At 30.3% G+C, this 22,755-nt stretch overlaps 1 long non-coding RNA gene across 1 annotated transcript; it reads right to left on the reverse strand.

Annotated features, from left to right (window-relative positions):
- Nucleotides 1-1,327: 1,327 nt before the first annotated feature.
- LOC148202584 (uncharacterized) lies at nucleotides 1,328-4,092 on the reverse strand. Its single transcript, XR_015784671.1, has 8 exons — nucleotides 3,994-4,092; nucleotides 3,663-3,766; nucleotides 2,957-3,049; nucleotides 2,576-2,724; nucleotides 2,313-2,445; nucleotides 1,850-1,974; nucleotides 1,612-1,676; nucleotides 1,328-1,529 (listed from the first exon to the last, which is right to left on the reverse strand). It is a non-coding gene; the product is annotated as an uncharacterized LOC148202584 (long non-coding RNA).
- Between the last annotated feature and the right edge of the window lie 18,663 nt (nucleotides 4,093-22,755).

The raw sequence follows: 22,755 nt of genomic DNA on the forward strand, positions 1-22,755 counted from the left end.
GCAGAACTGATACATGCAGACACAAGAAAATGTTATTACGTTAGGAACTGTTAGGACAGAAACTGATTCATGGTGTTTGGATACAAATGGCATCCATGCAATGTTCATATTCAAATTCACTTATGAGATACAACAGCTGTAAATAACTTAAATTTAAAGGAAATTATATTAAAATAAATTATATACATGCAATGTTATTTCTTTATTCTCATTTTTCATTAAAAACTTGCTTTTCACATTTAACTGGTTTAATGCTAACAGACGTTGGAATTCAAAATGGAACTCCAGCAGACATTATCTTTCATTCTTTTTTAAGCTTTTTTTTTTATAGTTTCGATTAAAGTTTTATTTTGTTTGATGCAAATTATGTATTTGTGTGACATAGTGTATAGAATAAGCTATACTGCTGTTTTGTAACATAATATTATGAATCCCAATCAGCATAATGGTATATAAAATAACATAATGATTATTTTCTGTTGGTACACTATACTCTATAATTTAGATGAAATATGTGCATATTCATACTAACTGTGATTAGAGAGTTTTGCACGAATATAGTTTAAACTTTAAAGAGGGTAAAATTTTTATACCCGTCATAACAATTAGCAACATTGCTTTTCCTAAGGGTTTTTATAACTGTGAGAATCATAATTTTCGGAAGTTAAAATCATCATAAATATTGAAAAAAACCTTGATAAAATTCAATATTTTTTATAATCACTACGTTTTTCTTTTGTGTTTATTCCACAAAATCTTTTCAATTACTTAAATTTTAATGCAAACAATAAATGATCTGATACATTAATTAATAATTTATTTTTAAATAATTTAACACTGAAGCATTAATGTAGCATTGAGACTGGCACATAACAAAAAAACAAATGCGGTATTAATTACTGATTTTTGTATCTACACTCTTCCAGAAATAATTAAATTAAAATTGTTAAAGAAAATATTTACAAAGAAAAGTAATAACTTTGGTTTGTAAACAAAAGAAGTTTAAATCTGACCTGATGAGACACGATTATTATTTTTATCTTTACTTAATACAATGATACATGAACTTTTAGCAAAAATGTTAATCGGAAATCATAATACTATGTGTTAATGTTAATCTATTTAACATTATAAACCACTTGTATGTTGAAATGAAGCTTTGATGAGAAAAGTAAATGATAATGAATATATTAAACCATTTCATAATAATTAATTAATAATATATATAATCAAATTAAGTTCTTTTATTACCCATGCTTTTAAATGATAATGAATATATTATAGTAAAAATAGAGTATGAAAAGAAATATCATTAGCATGATAAAAAAATATATCTTGAGATTAAAAGCCATAAAATCGGAATACATTTAACATGATTTAGTTACTTTTGCATGTACTCTCAAATAATATCATTTGTTCTCTTCAAACATATTAAAATGAAACAAAAACATATGAAAAATTTAGTAAAAAATTACATAAAAGTAATAGACACTCGAACAATTAAAAAAGGAGCAGCTTGAACATGTTTTCTGAAAAGAAAATTAATCAGTATTAGTATAAGAAACAAAGATAAATGTAGATAATCACAACATTGAATAATCTATTACTCACCTGATGTCTCGATGATGTATTTACATATTCTTAACTTTTTTACTTTGTATAACTCTTCGAGAGTACTGCATTACAGAAAACATCATAAAAAAATGTAACCTCAAACTAATAAAATCTTTTTCAACATCATCCATTACCCACAGTTATAAGGTATCACACTACTCATCTTTCACATCAAAATTTTCAACGCATGCAAGATCAAAATTTTCAACACATACAGTAATTTTTACATACTAACCTGATAGACAGTGTAATGTTTTTGCTGTGAAAGATGACATCGTTCATTTGATTAGCATCAGCATCCCTCGATTTTTTATGCATTGAGATAACATACTTGTATACATTTCCCGGATCTCTTCTTTTCTAATTGATAAAAAAAGACATTTTAAAAGATGGAATAATAGAAAATATTATCTGTGAATAAGATATCTCTGACACATTTTTAAAAACATGGTAAGAAAATCATGGCAAACTGGTGTTCAGAAAGAAAAAAAACTAAGCTTTCTGTATCACTTAGCAATCCTACTAAACTTGTGATGAGTTCTACCATTGTTTTCTTGCCAAAAAGATTATAAGTTATCTGACTCTTCATATTATCAGTTGGCATTTCATAGTTACATAATATTTTCTCATATCAAAGTAAAAGTAAAACTTAAATAAGATTAGAATTGTGAACCTAAAAAGAGAAAGAATCATCTTACAGTGTCACTTCTTTCAATTTTGTTTCTGTAGAGTTCCCATGTTTGCTGAATCTTCTTCTAACTCATCAAGAATATAAGTTGGCTTCTTTATACTTGATCTTTCACGAAGCCGATCAGCAAAACTATTCACATTCTGCTACGATAGAATTTTCTCATAAGAAAGAATTCAGATTATGCTATGATAGAAAAGCAGAAAAAACACCAGAAAACTTTTTGTATCAATCAAGGAAATAAATTAAAATTTTAGGGAAGAAGCAACTTACAGTATCAATTGAATCACTTTTCACAATGTGTTTTTTAGGTCTCCCTGGTTTCCTAGGGAGAATAACTGAATCGTTAGAATCTTCAATAATTTTTTTCGCTTCCTTTGACGGGAGCTTCTAGGAAGTCGTTCAACCAAGCCACCCACATTCTGCTAAGATACAATTTTCTCATAAGCATGCATAAATATATAACACAACATATAATACCAAGAAAAAAAAGTTAAGAACTTAAAATATTTTACCAAATAATTCTAAACATCTTTTACATTTATCAACAACTTTACAGCAAAATATCATTAACTATCATTCACTTATTGAGTAATTCCCACAATGCCTTAAATCATATTAAAATTGCTAACACAAAAATGTGAACTAACTTACAGTATCATTTCCATCAACTTTCACATCGTTTTCTGCATATTTGTCATGTTCTCTATGGAAAATCATTGGATGTTGAATCGAATGACTCATTTTCTGCTTAAAAAATGTAGAATTTATGCTTAATAAAGAGAGAACGTCAGAATAATTAATAAAATATTTAAAACAACTTGCTATCGAAAGAAAAATACATTTAATACATCTTATCATACCATGACCATGACTATTTAAATAAGCTATAATCAATTTTGTAGTAGTGTATCGATAATAAAAAAGAACATTTTATTAATGTTATACATTACTAATTCTCCCATTCTCCTGTAGTAAATAAAAGCATATTCTTTAAGTTAAAATATTATTTTTCTGCTAATAAAAAAATAAATAAAAATATCTCAAAAATGTCAAAATTTTATAATATGATTACAAAATTGTCAAAAATATATACTCAATTTCTTTAAATTTAATTCATATAAGATATTATTTATAATGTTTAACTTTTCCATGTTAGTTGTTAAATAAATTTGAGACCTCAAATAAAATTAATAAAATTTGGTTAAAAAAATTAAATTTTAAAAATGAGAAACTAAATTAATCTAAAATTTAAAAAAGAAAATCATATATATAATTAAGAGATAAAAAATATATTTAACTTAATTTAATAAGTTAAAGTGTTGCAAGTTTTAAAACGTAGATCTGAAGAGGAATGTACGTGATGATTATGTAATGTTTTTGCTGTGAAAGATAAAATCTTTATTTGATCAGCAGCCGCCATTGATTTTTGATGTATGCATTTGTTGCTGGATCTCTTCTTACCTGATAATAAAATCACAGAATATTAAACAATAGAAAATATAATTTGTAAATAAGATGGTATAAACTAACATAATGTCTAAAAAATTGTAAGTTCTAAATTCTGTTCTGAGATAGATAGACTATTTTATTTTTTTTCCTTGTGAGATGAATAAATGAAGTGATTTGTTAATGTAGTTAGATGCATATATGTTAAAAAAATGGTTAAAAATAAACATAATTAAACTTACTGTGATAGAAGAGCTTCTGCATTTAGACTTCCAACCAAACCAAAATATGAAAGACAAAAGGAAGCGGCGTAAGCGAAGAAGAGGAATGAGGCGTGAAACTTAGGGTTTTAGGTTAGCTTTATAGCCGAGGCCCACTGTCTCTTCACTCTGTTTGTAGTTCTAAAAATTTTAAATAATATTTTACTCAATAAGAAAATTATTAATTTAGTCAAATAAACGTTTCATAATACTTAATTGAATATTCATTCATAAGATTTATATATATATATATATATATATATATATAATATGATAGAAAAGAAACTATAATCAGTTTAATTAAAATAATATGATAACTTCAAGAGATTATTTATCATTATTAATAAATTAACTATCTAAATCTCTATGAAAATAATTTTAGTGTTTGTAAAAAAATACCAAAAGAATTTAAATATTAGTTTATAAATTATAAATAATTTGTTTATATAATAGCCTTTATAATAAATAAAAAATTATAATTAATAACTAATTATATTCTATCACAACATTAATTATCAAGGTTTTGAGTACAAAAGAATTAGTATCTAAATTTTTCATTAATTGTAATTTTTTATTTATAATAGTGACTATTTTAAAGACTATTAATTAATAGTTTATAAATTAATATTTAAATTAATCAATTATTTTTTGTCTATAAAATTAATAACTTTTTAAAAGTTTTTATAATGAAATAAGTATTTAGTTTTAAAAAATATGGAATAAAATAAATTCTAATTATTGTTACTTAAAGTAATAAATATCAATATTATATATTTATTTGTACTAAGGCTAAATATGTAGTATTTAATAATAATTTAGACAAAATATATTAATGAATAAATGAATGGCTTCTACAATAAAATTTTATGTCTAACATCCCAAAATATAATATAAAACTATATAATACTTATGACAATTTTTAATAATAACAAGATTAATCCACATAGGAACTATAAAATTCTAATAGTCATCCAAAATAATCATGAAGTAATTTTATATACACATTAACTAATCAAAACTATATACAAGGTAACTAACTAATGTTACTAAACATTAGCGGTTCCCCATCTCCAGAGAAACCTCAACACTTTCTACTCATACCTACCGGATTATTATAGCAAAGAAAAGAAGTAAAAATACATACAAACACAATTACAAGAAAAATGGTAAGTTAGATATTGAAACAATTCATATAATACACCAACATATTCATACATCAAGCATCATACATACTTAAACCATCACATAATACAATAGATACTTCTACATCATCCTCAAAGTTAAAGCATAACTCAAAGTTATCAGAAAACAAAGAAAGAAATAATCAAAATAGGTTCTAGACTAGTAGCTCAGTGCACAGGCTCGCTATGCGAAGACGAAAACAATGGGTTCTGTTCGCTCAGCCACTACACTCGCTCAGCTACAAATGTTTTGCTCGCTCAACTAGAATACATTGATTAAATACAATAAATCAAATAAATACACACAAACAGTTGACACTAGACTCAATTATCCAAATATAAACATTGATGTGAAATCTCAGGAACCTTTCACTTGTGCTAGCCTCTACTGCTTTAGAGAATCATTGCCATACACAAGATTAGTCCATTATTATCTTTAATCAAGGTAAAATCCCCTATATTAGAACATTCTGCATTTCTCACACCGCAAAATAGACTTTCAACGTCTATCGTTCAACATTTTTAAGATTAAGAAAACATTTTTTAGATTAAAGTGTTTTGCGTTTACTATTTTATAAAACATTTACTTGTAATTACTATGTTTTAGGATAACACAAATAATTATAATTTTTTCCAACTATGGTGGATTATGATATTTGTATATGTAAGTTAACCTAATTGGTTAAAAGTTTTAGCATTTCCTTTCTTCTTCACTCTTTCACTCTTATTTGTTGGACTATAAAACTAAATCTTTTTTTTAGTAAGTGATTTTGTTCACACTCTACTCATGCACAAATTTTAGAGGTATATAACTAAGTACAAAAACAATTTTCAAATTAACATAGATTTTAAAATGTCTTGCATTTATTGTAACATCCTATTTTAATAGTATAAAACTACTAAAATATTAAGTAACATATATGATAATAAAACCACTTAGATGAAAACAAACTTACAAGAAGACAATAAATCTAGGGTTAAATATGTTTTTAGTCCCTAAACTATTGACCGTTTCTGGTTTTCGTCCCTCTTCCAAAGTAAGGTACAATTTAGTCCTCAATCTTTAAAAAACGTTCGTTTTAGTCGAAAAAACGAACGTTTTGAGGACTAAAACAAGGACTAAAAACAAAATTTTGAGGACTAAAACGAACGTTTTTCTAAAGAATGAGGACCAAATTGTACCTTACTTTGGAAGAGGGACGAAAACCAGAAACGGCCAATAGTTTAGGGACTAAAAACATATTTAACCCATAAATCTACATTTGTAAACCTATTTAATGACTCATCTATTTTGCTCTCACCTCTCGTTGGAACAACCGAAAGTACTGTCTGTCTAAGCTCACACCGTTAAGGTGATCACCACAAAAGAGAAACCAACACATAGATAGACAAGAACAAAAGCAAGGGTAAGCTAGATACAAGACAAGTCATATAACATTTATAACATAGCATACATGAATCATATATATAACATACATCAACCTAAACATCTTAACATACAAGGACCTAGACTGACTATCTGAATATTATATGGAATGTCGAGTTGCAAAGGTTCCTGCACTAATGTGGTGGAAGAGCTGGACTACCTCAAGCTACCACACCAGGTTAGTCCTTAAAATGCCCTTTTTCCAAATGGAGAAAGACCCCTCAAGCTAAGACCTCGTACTATTCTCACGATATGACTCATCACTCTCTACTTGAGCGTGGATGATCATTAGAATGTCAAGATAAACCCTAGCTTAACTCCGATCATTCATACTAACAACACTTGAAACCACCAACAAGAAGTTTCTCAATGGAACTTATTTTCACAATTTTCAAACAGTTGATATCACTTCACATTCACACAGTATACCAATATCTTGGAACTCATTTTCACAACTTTGAAACCATTTAACCACATGTTCCAAACCATACCAAACATTCCATAATATATATGATAATGCTAAATTTTACCATTATCTAAGCATCATTTTAGTAGCAAAATCAACTCCTTTCTAACTTATAACTTGTTAAATCCTCTTCTTTTGTCTTGTTTTTTGAATAATTGTGTTTTTGGCTACTTTGATGTACTTTCATCAATAATCCCTTATTTTGTAGCTAAAAATGAGCTTGGAAGAGTCTTCAACAATGTATAGATTTGGACCAAGAAGTTAGCACGCAGAAACGCTCGTCAACCAGCGAAAGAACGCTCGCCATGTGGACGACAGAGAGGACACTCGTCCGGTTAGGAGAATAGGACGCTCGTCCAGCAAAGGGAGAACGAGAGGACGCTCGTTCAGAGTGGAAGCACGAGCGGACGCTCGTCAGCGAAGACACTCAGTGGACGCTCCGCCAGGCAGAAGTGGACGCTCGTCCAGCCAAGCAGAAGAGGACGCTCGTTCAGAGTGGAAGCACGAGCGGACGCTCGTCAGCGAAGACACTCAGTGGACGCTCCGCCAGGCAGAAGTGGACGCTCGTCCAGCCAAGCAGAAGAGGACGCTCGTCCAGCCAGGGAGAAGTGGACGCTCGTCCAGCCAGGCAGGGCGCTCGTCCAGCGAAGAGAGCAGTGGACGCTCGTCCAGCTATGCAGAAGAGGACGCTCGTCCAGATTTCAGTGGACGCTGCCTTTCTAGATGGTCCGCGCCCGGGCGCGACAGTGGGGCGCCAGACGCGATTTTCCAGAGAGTTTCGCGCCCGAGCGTGAGAAATGGGGCGCCCGGGCGTGACTTTCCAGAGGGGTTCGCGCCCGGGCGCGACTGATGGGGCGCCGGGTGCGACTTTTGCTGATGTTTCAAATTCAGCTTATTTAGCCCTAAAACGCGAAGGGGAAAGGGTCTTTGGTTCTTTGGAAGCGCGATTTCACTCAGAGGAGAGCTTTGAGGGCTGCTAGGGTTCGTGGGAACACTCCCTTCTTCCTCTTGGGTTCTTCATCTTCTTCCATGGCCATTTTGTAAGCTTAAAGGCTCTCCATGGGAATGGAGAGCCAAACCCATCTTGTTGGGATTAGTTGTAGCTTTTGAATCTTGTGTAATTATTGAATGATTTGAATATATATATATATGCCTTTTCTATCAATTGCTAGTATTCTTGTTTCCGATCTTAAAGCTTGCATGTAATGGGGACGTTCATGACTTGATTTTGGGGTTTCATGGATTATGGGGACGTAAGATGAAATCTTGAATTGAAATAAGAGTCCTTGTGGTCATTGATTCTAGGGATGGAAGATGATTCACATGTTGTCTTAAGATCCTAGCTCTTTAATGCGGGTTTGCTTGTTAGATTGTCCAAGGGATTGGAGTTTGATAAGGAAAACCTAGGCTTTTTCACCTAAGGGATTAGGGCTAGAGTGTTTTAGTGGATTGATTTTAGTAAATTGATAGAGAGGAGATGAAATTGGTTATACACAAGAGTGCATTGGTGAAAACTAGCCTTAACAATGCATTTCATACCATTTCTAGTCTTTTCCATTTTCAAGTGCCTTCAATACCAAAGTCCAACCTTGTAATTACTTATGTTTCTGCACATATTCTTAATTGATGTTATGTTCTTGAGTCTAGATGAGTTGTTAATCGCACAATTATCTAGTATTACGAGTCTCTTGGGAAAACGATACCTGGTCTTACCACGGTTTATTACTTGAACGATTCGGTCCGTTTGTCGAAATCGGCCAACAATATACCAAACACACCTTAAATTATCAATGTAATTATCCTTCATAAAAAAAATAAGAGAGAAATACAAAACTCATCATCATCATATATCATACATAATCATATACATAATCTTGTTTCCATTTCATATTATAAAACAATTCATACTTCACAATAAGCATTGTAAGCCAATCATTCAAATAATCACAGACATTGAACATACCTGAAGAAGTATACAAAAACTTAGTTGAAATTCTGGTATTTTCCCTCAATCACCAGGTCTGCTTGCTCAACTAAAAGTGTCTGCCAACCCACTCGCTCAATCAGCATGACTCTATCTGCAAATATAGAAACAATGAGTTTTGCTCGCGCAATGACTACACTCGCTCATCTAGAAGTGTTCTACTCGCTTAGTGGATACACTTGCTCAACAAGACTACATAATTCTACAACACCAAAATTGCAGAATTTGCACCCTTCAACCACCCATGACCTATCCTATATATGCATATTTCCCAACATCTAATACTCCTAGATTATATTCTAAACTAAAATGGACTTAACCAAAAGTATATAAACCAACCTAAACTTGTCTTAAATTGTTCTACCACAAGATTTCAATCCAAAAATCACAAAAACCACACTTTAGATACTAAACTTGAATTCCATAAGCTCTAGCTCATATTTGAGCAACTTAGGGATATGAACAAGTCACAAAAGACTCAAAGACAGACCCCAACTACTTCAAATTGCCACAAAACATTGACACAAAAATTTCATTACTCAAAACCCTCAATTTACGACTAAAAACCATCCAAAAACATCACCAATTGTATATTATACATTTCTAAACCATTTTTTCTACTAAATCACAACACAATTAAGTTTCAATTCATTATACATAGAGACTAAAACATTATTTTTTCACTTAGACCAGTTTGCCTAAAATTAAATTATTATAACCTTCAATTTTAGACCAGAATGACTTACAACCGAGACTAACCTTACCTTCTCACTAATTCCAATTCAATTAACATAACTAACTTCAAAAACACAAAATTCAACACATCCGAACAGATTCATCACATTCTAAAACATTCATCATCGCATCAAGCATCAATTAACTATTTTAAAGCATTCAAATCTCAATTCATACAAAGGTAGATAAAATTTTATTTTTAACCAATTCAACACAACCTAATTAAAATCATGAATTAAAATAACATCAAGAAAGGTCACTAGCTTCCCTTACCTTAAAAAGAACTTTTACAGCTCCAAGAACTCCCAACCATATTTTCCACCAAAAGAAAACTCTAGAAAAGCCTACAACTCACCGATCGGTGATCAAAATCAACACTTAAAATCTCAAATGGACCAAAAAGCAAGAAATAAGCACTTTTGATACATGCAAAAACATATTTCTCTACATGATCATAGATAAAAATAAAAGGAAAAATGATAAAAACTTACTTGCTTTAAACAAAAAACTGATCGGATAGAAGTAGAGATTACTCAGCTGTGATCTCAAAGAAACTTCCTAATGGTCAAACAAATGATCGAGGAATAAGATTTCTTAGAGAGAAGGAAGAGAAAACTAAGACGAATAGTTTTAGAAAAATAGTTTGTGTTTTAATTAAAGAGACAAGTTTAAGAAATTCTATTTATATTAGTAAATTATTTTAATTTTAAAATACTCGATCTCGTTATTTTAAAATACCAATCAACTCTAATATTCTATTTTTTAGGTTCTTACATTTACTGTAACACCCCAAAATATAAAACATCTCACACCCAAATTTATTTCATTAATAAAGAAAACATCGTACAATATTACAATCCTCCATTTAGGAGTAACATAGTTCACACTAGAAATACATTATAATTTCACACATAAATAAAACACTCTTAATTTTATTTATGTTTTATTTTTTTTTTCTTAAAATATTCTTCATTTTTCTGCTGCTTCCTCCTTCACTTGAATTGGTTCAGACGTCGTTCCCTCATCTGCTCCCGTATAACAAAAACATTATACGATCATCGCAAAAATAAGATTTTTCCGGCACAAACAAACAAGTAAGGGTGAGCTACCATGCAACATTCAAAGAAAAACATTACACTATTGCTATACGTAATACATTCACCATAAATTCATGTAAAATGCAATTATCATTCTAGACTCTATTATCCGGATATAATGTTGATGGAAGTCTCGGGTGGTCATGCACTTGTGGTGATTTCAACAACAAAAATTTTGGCCAAATATAATATATCATATCACCCACAAGGTTAATCCATTAATGTCTATAAACATAGACTAGGACCTCCTACTACTCTCACCACATAACACATCCTTCTCTAATTGATACTGGAAGATTATTAGAGTTTCAGGATAACCACCAACAACAGGACCCTCAACATCAACATATACACTAATACCATACCAATATAGAATCTCTCCATGAGACTCATATCATGCTCATTTTCCTCAACTCATGTCATACTATTACAAAATCTCCTCATAAAACTCATATCATGTTCAGATTCATAATTTCATATTAACATCATAAAATACATTCAACACAGAAATCATACAAGATAAATATATTACAAACAAATTAACAATAATAAAATCTTACTATAAATAGTCAACGGAGAAGAATCAAATGTTTGACAATCATTAAAATAAACTTAATAAAAACTCTTGGGGAAATAAGAAGTTGAATCTGGCAGAGCCGGTTAGACAACTTCTCATCCTTCCAAGAATACAACGTAATTAAATAATAAGAATAATGACAGGTTTGGGGAAATAAGAAGTTGAATCTGGCAGAGCCGGTTAGACAACTTCTAATCCTTCCAAAAATAAAAACGAATAAGGAAAACAATATAAAGTATGGGGAAACAAGAAGTTGAATCTGGCAGAGCCGGTTAGACAACTTCTCATCCTTCCAAGAATACAACGTAATTAAATAATAAGAATAATAACAGATTTGGGGAAATAAGAAGTTGAATCTGGCAGAGCCGGTTAGACAACTTCTAATCCTTCCAAAAATAAAAACGAAAAAGGAAAACAATATAAAGTATGGGGAAACAAGAAGTTGAATCTGGCAGAGCCGGTTAGACAACTTCTAATCCATCCATAGGCAATTAATAGCATACATATGCATAACATAATCAACATCACATTTTACAACTATCACACTTGGATCTAAGCACAAAAGCATGTTCTCATCAAAAATTCAAAATCATACAGAAACAAAATACTTCACACTCAAGATTTAAGATCAACCAAAAGCAACATATACAAGACTCAAAATAATACCAAACAAAATGTAACTCCCCTTACCTCTATTCCAGACTTAGGTTCCTCTTCTCAAACCGTTCTCCAGAAACTTCCAGAATTTCCCCTCTTCAACTAGAATTTCCTCCAACTCTCTCCTCTCACAATTTCCCTAGAATTTTGGTGCAAATCTTCATCCTCCCCCCCTTGGCTATTTATAGCCAAAAATTTTTACTATTCATTTTTACTATTCATTTTTACTATTCACTTTTACTATTCATTTTTACTATTCAAAAATTATTTTTTTATTCACCATTCTTATCTCTGAATAATTGATTCTACGTGGAGTGTCCTCTTCCACAATTTATTTTAATATTTTTTTTTTTAACTATTCACTATTCACTATTCACTATTCACTATTTACTATTTACTATTTACTATTCATTCATTTTTTTTTAACTTTTAAAATAAATTCTTAAATTTTTAAACTCCTTCCTTTGAAATTATTATTATTGTTACCTATCATAAATTTTAATTTTTTTTTTACCATACTTTTATTAACTTCATAAAAATAAAAATAAAAAATAAAAAAAATAACTATTTATTAAATTTAAATATTTTTTTTTTCATGGGTCTTACATTCTCCCCAACAACAAAAATTTTCGACCTCGAAAATTCGACACTTCACAAAAAAAGATGGGGATAAGAATGTTTTACATCATCTTCTAATTCCCATGTATAGTCACCTGTTTTCCTATTCCAAACCACTCTGACTAAGTTGATATTTCTCCAAACCATTTTATCATATGACCTTCTATACCGAATGGTTAAATTATTTTACTAGAAGATCCTTTCTAATTTGAATATTTTATACTTCCAAAATGCAGAAAAGATTAGATACTACTGCCATTTATTTATTATTATTATTATTTTTTTTTAACCGATACTATTGAAGCCTCCGGTATGCCTGACCGGAACTGTGGGCACAGTGAGATTTTGGCTATATAAGGAGGAGCGAACCGCGTTGAGCGACACTTTGAGGCGTTGCGATTTTTGAGTGTGTGAGAGAGTGTGAGGTCTTCTAAGTGAGAGAGCTTTCGAGCGATCCTCTGGGTGTGAGTGAGATCTGAGCGCTGAGAGTTCTGAGTGTGAGAGCTTGTGGGATTAGAACGACTGAGTGTGATAGATCGGAGAGCCTTTCGGCAAGATTCAATCTTTATGTTCCAGGGCTTTGCTCCGCCTCGAGTAAGTACTTCTTTTCTCTTATCTTTTCCTTTCCTTTACCCAGCTTCTCCTTCTTCTTTACTTCTTGCTTCTTTTCTTTCCTTTCTTCTTCTTGCTTCTTTTCTTTCCTTTCTTCTTCTTGCTTCCTTTCATGCACTTTTTCTTTTCTGAGCTTTTATTACTCGCAATTATATTCTACTTTCTTCTTTACTTTCCGCTCGTTATATTACTTCTGCTCCTTTACTTGCTTTCTTCTTCTACTATTTTTCATTTTTTATTAACTAAAACTAAGAATACACTGTCTTAACAAAGATAAGGGTATATCGGCTGGAAACCAGACGTTAATCTCCCTTCGTTTGAAGGTATGGCAGAGACAATCGGGTAGAACAACGCCACGTACCCCATAAAAATGAAACTTTAGAAAAAAAAACTTTATATGTATGCACAAAATGGACACGAACATAGATCCGTTTAGGAACATTTGCGAGGACCGTGAAACAGATCTATTTTTGGACATTGAGACTTCAAAAATTGGACAATGAAAATTGAACTAACAAGAAGAAGCAAAATGAAAAACTTAACTTAAATTGGAACCTGACTTCACTGTAATAAATCTTTTTACTTTTACTTTACTTTATGCACCAAAAACTTAGAAAATGGATATGGAAGCCAAGACAGTTCATAAACGATGGCGATCTACCCCGGAACAAGTTGGAATCTTGCTGAACATCTTCAATCATGGGATCATTAATCCTAGTCGAGATCAAATTCGCGAGATTACAGGACGACTCAAGGAGTACGGAGAAGTTGGAGAATATAGCGTCTATTGTTGGTTTCAAAACCATGGAAATCGGGTGAAACATCGACGCTTGCCGCAAAACGTCCCTGGTACATCTGAACCTTCATATGCCCTCCTTCCGCCGTTTATGTATGGTAAACTTTTTTTTTTTTTTTCTAATTTTCTTTATTTATCTCTGACTACTACTATTATTATTATTATAATTTTTTTTTTCACTACCGAAGATCCTTCATGGGTAATTCCACAGGCTCCAAGGCTCCTAGATCTCTTTCCCATCCCCGCTATACATGAAGAAGAAGAGAAAGTTACTCCACCCATGCCGTTTCGCATCAAAGCTCCTTCCACGGGGCTTTCCTTACGACCGCCTTCTACCGATGAATAGTCTTTATGATTTTATTTTATTTTATTTTTGTTGGAGTGTAATAATTAACGATCACTTCTGATCGACTCTAGAACATCTTTATTATTATTAGTAGTAGTATTATTAGTATTATTAATTAAATCTAACGTAAACTAACTAACTATCATTTTTTCTTTCTCTTGATTCACGGTAAGGTAAGTCAGATCTGTCGGTTTTTTTTTTTTGTTTTTTTTGTTTTTTTTTTTTTATCTAGTAGCATTAATTTGTTTAAGTAGTGTAAGATAGATTTTATTTATTACAAGGGTAAGACCATCTTCGGGGTAATGGTTAATCGTTTATCTATGACAGTTATAATTTATCTCTGTGATTTCAGAATAGTTGGCTATATAAGGTTCTTCTAAAACTCTAAGGAAATAGCTATGAGCTTTTTAAGAATACAGTGTGTGGAAAATCGGAGCGGTTCTCTTTGAGTTGTCAAGACGGTCAACTACCGGTTCGTCTATCGAAGGAAGATTTTAATCTGTGCTGTTCTGGTTCGTTTGCCGAAGGAGAGTTTTTATCATTCTTTTTATTCACTCTATTGTAAATCTTTAAAAAAATTTAGTGAAAACGTTAATCACTCTTTATTGTGATTATCAACTGGATGTAGATTCTTTTGAATCGAACCAGGATAAAAATTCTGTGTTGAATTTTCTTGCTCTCTATACTTTTTACATTTTACGCATACCCACTGTTTGATGAATTTTATCTAAGAAAATTAATTTCCTAAAACTGACCATCTTAAAACGAGTTTAATCGAATGGAACCTAATAATCATTTGAACGAACGGTAACAACTCAACACTTGACCGAACGATTCCCAATAATCATTTGACCGAACGGTAACAAACCAAACAGTACTAAATCAGCACCTAACTGAACGGTACTACAACAACCCTATACTAGACATAATATATGTAAATTACACACAGACTAATAATCCAAGATAATATCATGTGAAAATTCTAATACCTACTTCACAACACCAACCAAGGATTCATACACCATAAAGATTTGTCTTTTCTTCACCACTTATCTTCGTTAAACCCATTTTTAACTTGATCAACTTCTGATATATATAATCGTTTGTTTTCCTTAAACTCAACACTTCTTAAAACTATAACCACCTAAAATTGAATTGAAACTATCAAACCTCTCTTATGATCACGCCTTAAATCTATGAAAGAATGACAATTATTCACTTAGACTAAGATCTTAAAATACTTCATTTCTTCTATACTCTATGCCTTATCTGACTGCTTCTCAAAATCTTCTTCTTCTACTTATTTATTTATTTATTTTTTTTTTTAACCACTATCTTATTGAGATTCCAACCATTACTGATACATCGATCCATGTTACCAATCTCACACAATGCCACTCCGTTTCTCACCAACACTTCCTTCTCTTATGACTTTTAATGTTACTGATATAGTAAACGAAACTGATTTCTCAAACCTTGCTACATTCATGCTTATCCAGAGCTTCTCTTAATCTAGCCTTTGAACTCAACTCTTCGTAAGATATCTAATCTCCTGATTTGGTTCTGGAAAACTTCTTAAAACATTACTTCTAAACACCAACATCTTTACTCTTCCTTTGAAGCCTAAATTTTTAGTCTTCTAACACCTTATCTTCGAGGCAAGAATTTGTCTCAAAGGCTTAAACTAATTCTAATAAAGGTATACAACTCAAGTTGTCCTTGAATCTGCATTCCTCTACTATTATAGAGCACATTACACCACCACAAAGGCAAGAACAAGACATGAATTACTACAGGAAACAACACTAAAACTCTAACTCTTTCTTACCTCAAACCTTCAGAATTAAGAAAGGAAATTCCTCTTTGATAAAGTCATGAGTGTGCACCCTCATTTCTCTTTATCAAGATGTTTTTCTATTCTTAAAACCTTAAGTCGGTTGCACTCATTCTATGTTTTAAACTTCGAAAGACATGACAATTCATGTCATTTATACTCAACTCTTCACGGAAAGGCACATAACCCGCAAGTTCTAAGGACGAACTGCTCTGATACCACTAAATGTAACACCCCAAAATATAAAACATCTCACACCCAAATTTATTTCATTAATAAAGAAAACATCGTACAATATTACAATCCTCCATTTAGGAGTAACATAGTTCACACTAGAAATACATTATAATTTCACACATAAATAAAACACTCTTAATTTTATTTATGTTTTATTTTTTTTTTTCTTAAAATATTCTTCATTTTTCTGCTGCTTCCTCCTTCACTTGAATTGGTTCAGACGTCGTTCCCTCACCTGCTCCCGTATAACAAAAACATTATACGATCATCGCAAAAATAAGATTTTTCCGGCACAAACAAACAAGTAAGGGTGAGCTACCATGCAACATTCAAAGAAAAACATTACACTATTGCTATACGTAATACATTCACCATAAATTCATGTAAAATGCAATTATCATTCTAGACTCTATTATCCGGATATAATGTTGATGGAAGTCTCGGGTGGTCATGCACTTGTGGTGATTTCAACAACAAAAATTTTGGCCAAATATAATATATCATATCACCCACAAGGTTAATCCATTAATGTCTATAAACATAGACTAGGACCTCCTACTACTCTCACCACATAACACATCCTTCTCTAATTGATACTGGAAGATTATTAGAGTTTCAGGATAACCACCAACAACAGGACCCTCAACATCAACATATACACTAATACCATACCAATATAGAATCTCTCCATGAGACTCATATCATGCTCATTTTCCTCAACTCATGTCATACTATTACAAAATCTCCTCACAAAACTCATATCATGTTCAGATTCATAATTTCATATTAACATCATAAAATACATTCAACACAGAAATCATACAAGATAAATATATTACAAACAAATTAACAATAATAAAATCTTACTATAAATAGTCAACGGAGAAGAATCAAATGTTTGACAATCATTAAAATAAACTTAATAAAAACTCTTGGGGAAATAAGAAGTTGAATCTGGCAGAGCCGGTTAGACAACTTCTCATCCTTCCAAGAATACAACGTAATTAAATAATAAGAATAATGACAGGTTTGGGGAAATAAGAAGTTGAATCTGGCAGAGCCGGTTAGACAACTTCTAATCCTTCCAAAAATAAAAACGAATAAGGAAAACAATATAAAGTATGGGGAAACAAGAAGTTGAATCTGGCAGAGCCGGTTAGACAACTTCTCATCCTTCCAAGAATACAACGTAATTAAATAATAAGAATAATAACAGATTTGGGGAAATAAGAAGTTGAATCTGGCAGAGCCGGTTAGACAACTTCTAATCCTTCCAAAAATAAAAACGAAAAAGGAAAACAATATAAAGTATGGGGAAACAAGAAGTTGAATCTGGCAGAGCCGGTTAGACAACTTCTAATCCATCCATAGGCAATTAATAGCATACATATGCATAACATAATCAACATCACATTTTACAACTATCACACTTGGATCTAAGCACAAAAGCATGTTCTCATCAAAAATTCAAAATCATACAGAAACAAAATACTTCACACTCAAGATTTAAGATCAACCAAAAGCAACATATACAAGACTCAAAATAATACCAAACAAAATGTAACTCCCCTTACCTCTATTCCAGACTTAGGTTCCTCTTCTCAAACCGTTCTCCAGAAACTTCCAGAATTTCCCCTCTTCAACTAGAATTTCCTCCAACTCTCTCCTCTCACAATTTCCCTAGAATTTTGGTGCAAATCTTCATCCTCCCCCCCTTGGCTATTTATAGCCAAAAATTTTTACTATTCATTTTACTATTCATTTTTACTATTCACTTTTACTATTCATTTTTACTATTCAAAAATTATTTTTTTATTCACCATTCTTATCTCTGAATAATTGATTCTACGTGGAGTGTCCTCTTCCACAATTTATTTTAATATTTTTTTTTTTTAACTATTCACTATTCACTATTCACTATTCACTATTTACTATTTACTATTTACTATTCATTCATTTTTTTTTAACTTTTAAAATAAATTCTTAAATTTTTAAACTCCTTCCTTTGAAATTATTATTATTGTTACCTATCATAAATTTTAATTTTTTTTTTTACCATACTTTTATTAACTTCATAAAAATAAAAATAAAAAATAAAAAAAATAACTATTTATTAAATTTAAATATTTTTTTTTTCATGGGTCTTACATTTACTATTTTATAAAAAATTTACTTGAATTTATTATTTTTTTTCGAATAACATATATAATGATAAAATTTAAAAAACACTTAAAATTTTCATCGTTATTCATATTTTCCCTCAAGAAAACATATTTTGTTGAAGTTCAATGCCGCTCTTCCATCTTAGATGTGTAAATTTATTTCTGATGCCTTTTTATTTTATGTTTCTCTAGCTTTTGTGAAGGTTTCTTCCTTTCATTTTCAAAATCTCTTGTTGGGATTCCTTTCCCTACATTGATACATTTCTATATATCAGATTACACTTCAATATTCGACTTACAAACTAAATCATATCCATATAAGATTACACTACTAAAGCTGTTTAAATTACAGTGAGTTTGATTGGACAGATTCATTGTCATTTTATCAATAAATGTTAAATTGATGGTTAGATTCAACCGCCCAAGCAAATATGACACTTTTTTAAGGTGTGCAGAACTGATAATGCAGACACAAGAAAATGTTATTACACTGTTAGGACAAAAACTGATTCATGGTGTTTGGATACAAATGGCAGCCATGCAATCTTCACATTCAAATTCACTTATGAGATACAACAGCTGTAAATAACTTAAATTTAAAGCAAATTATATTAAAATCTATACCATTGTTATTTCTTTGTTCACATTTTTCATTAAAATCTCATTTCTTTGTTCTTATTACTCCTCAGGCAGACGTTGGAATAAAACATTTATGAATCCTTTTACAGTGATAGTGACAGCAATTTGATTGAAACATGATCTAAGAGCACACTCTCCTTCAAGATTGGATCTGAAATCTGATGCAACATGGTGGCTTCAGCTTCCACAATTATGTGGTTTAGATGTTCATTCAAAGAACTTACAATGTATTTATATGTATCTAACAATTTCAATGTATTCGGTTCTTATTTGTTTGCAAGATGACGTGTAATAGTTTATATTTGATTAAATTATTAATAACAATATTATAGATGTGATTTATTATTTGTTTGCAACGTTTTATGTTTTATTGACAAAAGCATCAATGCATTGCTATCTCATCAGACACTGTCTTCTGGAAATAATTAAAAAATATTGTCCTTTTCTATGATGAATTATAGTGAGTGAATAGAAATGGCAGGCATGCAATGTTGAGATTCAAATTGATTACTGTGCGTTACAGCCTTTTAACGTTTTATACATAAAAGCCAAAGTAAATAACTTTAATTATCTTAAAATCTATACCACTGCTATTTCTTCGCTTATTGCACTATAAATACATCCAACATTTACCTAACACAATCAAAACTCTTAGAATTTTCATCCTTATTCATATTTTCTTTCAACGGATAAACATTTTGTTGAACTTCAATCCCTGAGGTTTGCTCTTCGATCTTAGACGAGTGAATTTATTTCTGATGCCTTTATTTTTTGCTTCTTTTGCTTTTGTGAATGTTTCTTTCTTTCATCTTCAAAATCACTTTTTGTTATTCCCATCCCTACATTGACACATTTTCAAAAACTTCAATCATTCGACTTACAAAATCTGTTATCAACTGCGATATACATAAAGTAGCTAGATTGATGAATGATTTTGGTGACATCTTTCTCCTTTTTTCTTCCAAAAAAGCTTCCTTTGTTTTTGGGTGCAGACTTCTTTGCATTGTAAGTTGAATCATTTACTTCACATGTTTCATTTTCAGACAATGAGTTTTTCATCCTTAACGGTCACATCATCAAAGATCAACATATGTCATCCATAGACGATTCATGTGTTTTTTCTTTATTTTCTATTGTATTTTTTTTTTCAGTTTCAAGAAATGGATGCATATGTTATCTCAGTGCATCATAATCAAGGGATGACGCTGCTAATCAAATCAACCATCTGATCTTTCACCGTAAAGACATTACAAGAAGTTTTATCATTTTACACATAAATGTCAAATCAGATATTACGAAGCTCGTGCATGGAAGTATCTGTAGCACTTGACCTTCTCCATAAAGACATGTATGGCGACGCTAAAAATGTTAAGTAAATGCATGTTTGAATACTTTGTATGGGTAAATTCATTGGATATAACCATATGTCACACAATTCAATGTATTCTGATAAGAGAGACAATGGCTCAATTTGTCTATAGCTATTAATTTGTCCATTAATACGAGTATTTTGTTAATTTGTCATTAACTAAGTTTGTTTTCGGAAAGGTCTTTCATTAAATCTTTCTCATTAACAATTTTAGTTAAATTGAAATTTAATTTTTGTTATTACTTTTATTTCATATATATTTGCTAAAGTTTATGCTTAAAATCAAAAAAATTATAAAAGTTAATTCTTATATATTTTAAGAAATAAAAATTTATAAAATTTATTATTTCTAAAAGATTAATTCAATGAAAATAACGTTACATCCTAGTCTTTTAAATCCCATTGAGAGAAAATTATAAAATAAATATTTTTTTTATGCGAGGCAATGACCCAAAAATCAAATATTACATAGAATGATTTAGAAAACTTAACTCGCATGTTTTATGCATTATCATTCTAAATATACTCAGACTTTACGAATTTTAAGTATATCAATTATGATTTTATAATGTTAGTTCATATATTATGTATATTCTACCCTTAGATATGGAAAAAGGGTGACGCTCCATGATAGAGATATAAGCAATTTAATTAAATTAAGTTTTAAATATTAGGGAATCACTATTAAAAAATTATAATTAAATATTATTATCCAGCCAGAATAGAGAACATATAGGCAAAACTTTCGTCTTTAAAACTTGGACCATTACTAATTCTACTAGTGTAGCAAATAAAAACACATTCTAAGCCTCTAAATAAATAAGAAAGGAAGTGATTAAGTTAGTTCAAATATGAATAAATAATAAGATGCATAGTATTGTTGGAAGAATCAAAATACATACCCTTGAAAGATACTTTTCATACTGCAAAAATTCTTCCTGCAAAAACTCATCGTATGGAAGCTCTTTCTGCAAAAATTCTAAATTATTTTCTCTACTGACGCAAAATTCAACAGTTGAAAGATAAACTTTTTTTTAATTTATTAATGCTCGTGATTTGATCAGAGAATACGAGAGTATGTTTTGTCTTCATATGAGAATTAAGATCATACTTGTAAAATGAGAATGCTAATTATATTATTTATTTAAGAAAAAAAACAATTAAAAAAAACACACCAGTAGACATGGGTTACAGATTAAATACAATAAAAAGTAATCATATTTTTTTCAAATCTCCGGTAAATTTTTTTTTGACAAATATATTTAACTTAATTTAATATATTATTTTTGTGACTGTGCACAGTAGATCTGAGCAGTATTGTAGTTGTTATATGCTAACCCGTGATACAGTAATGTTTTTGCTGTGAAAGATAAAATCCTTTATTTGATTAGCAGCCGCCATTGAATTTTGATCTCTTCTTACCTGATATCAAAATCAAATAATAGGAAATATAATTTGTGAATACAAGCACATAAACTAGATGTAAACATATATTAAGAATATACAAGAACATAAACTAGGTCATGTATAAAATTATTTTACCATTACAAGTATATACAATTTATTATAGTTTGACATCAATATATATATATATATATATGTGGGATTAATCAAATATGGAATTCATATGTATAGTTAGATTTGTTTTGGTTTGAAAATGAATTATGATATAGAATGTTTTATAATTGTATGAGTTTATTCTTTTATAATATTATAGCACTTTTTTAAGTTGTTTGTGTTTATCATATGATTTGAAATAATCACCTGATGAGTGTTAATAAAAGAATATGAGATTTCACTGGAATAGATCTTAAGGGTAAAGGCGAAGATGTATAGTGTGTTATAGTTTAGTTAGTTTTTTTTGTGATTGAAATTTAAGAAACCTATTATAAATAAGAATATTATATATATATATATATATATATATATATATATATATATATATATATATATATATATATATATAATTTGATTTATAGTTATATTAATGGTTTGGATAACTGTCAAG

This window comes from Vigna umbellata, chromosome 3, assembly GCF_029865625.1.
Source record: "Vigna umbellata cultivar VRB3 chromosome 3, Vumbellata_1.0, whole genome shotgun sequence".
Classification (NCBI taxonomy): domain Eukaryota; kingdom Viridiplantae; phylum Streptophyta; class Magnoliopsida; order Fabales; family Fabaceae; genus Vigna; species Vigna umbellata.